This window comes from Notothenia rossii (genome assembly GCF_949606895.1).
Source record: "Notothenia rossii genome assembly, chromosome: 10".
Taxonomy (NCBI): Eukaryota; Metazoa; Chordata; class Actinopteri; order Perciformes; family Nototheniidae; genus Notothenia; species Notothenia rossii.
Genome location: NC_136908.1, coordinates 47446097 through 47450655, shown reverse-complemented (window position 1 = coordinate 47450655; position 4559 = coordinate 47446097).

Genomic DNA, 4559 nt, shown 5'->3' with positions numbered 1-4559 from the left:
TGGTGCGCCCATCGCACCACCAGCTGTGTCAAATATGTACTAATCACCAGGTGGCCAAATCACCCAGTGCCCAAAACTCCTTCAAAATAAAAGCATAGAGAACTACTGCAACTAAAATAACTGTGATAAATAATTATTCATTTTAATACAAACAAAAACAACTAGAAAATAAATGTTTAATTGTTAAATAACATAAACCCTTATATAGCTCCAACAGTATAAATATAATTTTTTGAGCGAGGTAATTTCACCTTTGCAGCCATTGTGTACCCAACAATGTTCCTAGAGTTAGGGTTAGGGTTACAGTTCATTGTTGACATTTTGATCATCTTAAAGTGTATTTTTAAGTAAATAAGGTGCACTTTGTTCCACCTTTCATGTGTCAATTCTGGATCTAAATAATCCAAGATGGTGAATGGCAAAAACGGACAACTCGTTGGGTGACGTCAAGGCGACTTTTATGCTTAAAAAAGTCTTAATAGTTCTCTATAAAAAGGTTTTCAAACTAAATCGGCTATCCATAGTGGCATCACTGTGATGAACCGGGGATATTTTTCAGAAACGAGTAATTTATACAAATGTTTCCATCTTTTTTTTCTTTCAAAAACACATCAACATTAAGTCACTGCAATGTGTTTGTCAACCACGTAGGATGTTACGGCTGAAATCACCAGGTAAATCTGAGCATGCTGGGATATCACATTGAGAAAATCGTGCTGTATAATTAGTTCACTGCATTCTCTCCCGAATCATAGTGGCTTTGTTTTCCCTTCCCTTATTCTGTCTAATAAAAACACAAACAGACAGGAAACAGGAGCAATGCCACAAGAAGTTTGTGGAAGTGGAAAATCACAGTTGGATGGGAAGAGGTACCTAACATTGAAAATATTTTATCCCTGATAGTCAGTAACTTCCGCCTAAGATAAACCAGATATAGTCATCAACTTTATTTTAATTACCATTTCTTGCAATCTACAGGTATCCATAGCCTCTCCCTCAGGAGCTCGGAGGGTTCATCGGGGGGATTGGGCTCCCCTGGGATCACTGTCTTACTTCTCTTTATAAGCTGAGAGCAATGTATTGCTTGGCCTGGTGCCATTTGCTGTGCTTTAAATTATACTTTTTGGGGGTATTAAGTCATCCCAATAACCTTGTTCCATCCCTGTGTCCAGCTGTCACAACATGTCTCTGGTAAAGTTTATAGGCGCTTTCACACCGGAGTACTTTTACCTGTACTTTTCCCGTTTAGTTCCGATAGTGCCTGGAATTTTGCGCACCAAAAAGAGAACTTAGTTCCGAGAACTTTTATCCCCCTTTCTAGTGCCTGCTAGAGAGGTGGTACTATCCTGGGGAGAAAAAAGTACCAATTTCGATTGGCTGGGCGAATTGCAAACCACGCCCCGTAAAACTCTGAAAAGTTTTGTGAAGCCGCCATTGTATTTGCTGGCATTAGCATTATTAGCATTAGCACCGCGCACCAAAGGAGAGAGAATAACTTATGGCAACACAAAAAAAAACATTGGAGCGGTGGACTGATGAGGAGGTGTCGGCGTTCTGGCGATTTACCCGGAAGGCTTCAGTAGAAGCTGCTGGGAGTCCCAGCAGCTTCTACTGAAGCCAGTCCCCAACTCCGGGGACTTCGGGTGGCAGTATACGCCGTGAAGTGGTTTGCGGCCTGCCAGTAAACCCAAAGTAGAAGAAGAAGAAGTGTCGTCAGCGGCTTCATTTGCTTAATCTTCCCCTAAGGGAATTTATTTCGGTGTGAACGCGATCTGTACTTAGTTCCATGGGGATACTAAGTGCTGGGTACTAAGTGCTGGGCACTAAGTACGGCAAAGTACTTGGTGTGAAAGCGGCTTATCTCTAACACCAGAGATGGCAAAAGTACACACATCCTTTACTAAAGTAGAAGTACAGATACTCATGTTTAAAAATACTCTGATAAAAGTAGAAGTACTGACTAAACTTCTTTACTCAAGTAAAAGTAAAGAAGTATGGGCTTCGAAATATACTTAAGTAAAAAGTACCCATAACTACCAATTGTTTTAAAGACTACCTGACCTCCCTTTATATTAATAGAACAATAATGTCATTGTTAGCTAATGAATGTTTCGATGCTGAACAACGGCAAAATGACAAAGTTCTCATTGGTCCCTCTTCTTTAGAGAAGACCAGGAAATGATCTATAGGCACGCAATGACTCTAAAATAATAATGATCACGCAACCAAAACACAGATTAAAACTAAAGGAACCAGCCTGTTTGGAAAATGTAAGAAATAGAAAGTACAGGTATTTGTGTTCAAAATGTATAAGAAGTAAAAGTAAAAAGTCGTCATAAAAATAAGTACAGAAAAATGTACTTAAGTACAGTAGCAAAGTATTTGTACTCCACTACTTCCCACCTCTGTCTATCACTGATTTAGGACACTAACAGTGTATTTTTTCCCAGAGCTTCTGCATACCTGTGTGGAACATTTCTCACTGAAAGCATGTCAGTGCAGGACATGCATCACTCTGTGTTCCATTTACGCCCATCAGTCCCTGCACATATCCCCATCAATGTTTAATGAAGCCTTTGATTGTGTGCCGCACTTAATTCCCACAATGCATAAGGCGAGAATGTCTAACCTTATCTTTCACTCAACTGTTTGATCCAGATAAAATGAAGGCAACACTGAATGCGTCTTTGCAACAAATTGTTAAATGTCCTCATAACGCAGATTGTTTTTCTGCTTGATTGCTTCTTCAGGGCTTTAAGTGTACTTTATTGCTGGTCATATTAAGGACAAAGACTTATACAAGGTCACAAGGATTTGTAACTGTTGGAATGATAAAGCATGACTCAGGGGTAATAGAAGGAGAGCAGAATGAAACGGAGAATGAGGGGGTTGTTGATAGATCTCCAGGGAGGAATAGCCCACTGCAGTTACGCCGATTAAACTTACTAGACTCATAGAGCAGGCAATCTCTAAATGAAGACATTTCAAGGCTCTCTGTCACTTCCTTTATGTCTATCAGTTATTTTACTCTCTCTGCAGCAATGGTACAATCTTCCTCAGCGCCATTTTTCAGTTCCCTTGTATCTTTATCCACAGGCTCTACTACGACAAATCTTTTCATTCTGCCTCCCAACTCTATCTATACCCTTTTCGTCTTTGTTTGCAGTGACTGATCTGCCCTGCTTCCCTCATCATCTTTCATCTTCTCTCTAATTAACACATGCTCTCCGATGTTCGCCTCAACCCACATTTGTCCTTAACCTGTGGAAATGTATGCTGCATGCATCGTTCTACTGCATTACAGGATGAGAATGTTGGTAATATTAGCCTCCTATCTACGCATGCCAATCACCTCTGGGTGTTCCTAGCTTTGTAATAACACCCACATTGATTCACAGATACATGCTGTGGATTAAAGGCAGCAAACAAGGAAGCCTCAAAGGCAGCACTTTCTTTCATAAACGGTTGCCAATTTCATTTGTAATGCATTGACTCAGAATTTAAGTTAGAAAAGTTAAAAGTACAGTGCTTGCACTTAATATTCACCAGAACACGTTGTCTCTATAGCTTTTGATGCTATGTTGAGCAATATAATTGATGCTTTACTCTATGAACAAGACTAAGAATAGGCATGCTAGCAGCTGTGTGAGACTGAACTGGAAATGACACCATCATTTAAAAGATGAATATTAATATCATTTATTTATAAGAATTCAAACTAGGGATTGTGACCATCAATTCATTAGGCAAATGTTAACTTTAAGGTTTGTTAATCAAGTGGGAATGAGGCTAATTGTCTCATTGACTTCTACACAACACGACTTCAAGTAGAGTCTTCAACCTGCTTACAATCAATAGAATATAATGCAGGTTTATTGCTTTTCAGGAGGTTGCAGCTTGTATCTAAATGCTAACAAAATAATCAAAAGCCAAGAATATTAATGCTTACATGCTAGTGGTTTGCAGCTATAACATTTCCAATGATTACTGTCTTATTCTATCATGTTAGCAATGGGAATTTAGGAAAAACATCCAATGTGCCATTGAGGCAAAAATGAACATCCAAGAAGTTAGAATGTGAGCCATTCCATCTGGTAGATATATTACACTAAATACATTGAAATAATTAGAATGATAAACTGACAGACTGACTTAGGCTTCTACACTCATATTGGTAGCATAAGAATCTCAAAGGCTAACATTTTAGAATATACAGCATTTTTTTAAACTTCTCGGAAATGCTGGGCTTTGTTTTGTTGTTCTGCATCAAATTTACAGCACTTTTATTATTCTAAACAATGCTCCGAAGAAATATTGACAATTTACAGTAATTACCTTTTTTTTTTTAAAACAGCACACATGATTCATTTTTGAAAAATGGTTTGGATGTTGCTTCAGGTGCTCATTACGCAGTGACAGGACGGGCTCATGCATACAAATGACTGGCTGCTAAAGTTGACCTCTGGGCATGCAGATCGGCAAATCTCAGGAGTATCCATACCAAGGGAAGTTGCTGAAAGTAAAGACAAAAACAACTTATCACAATGAATTTAAAGCTC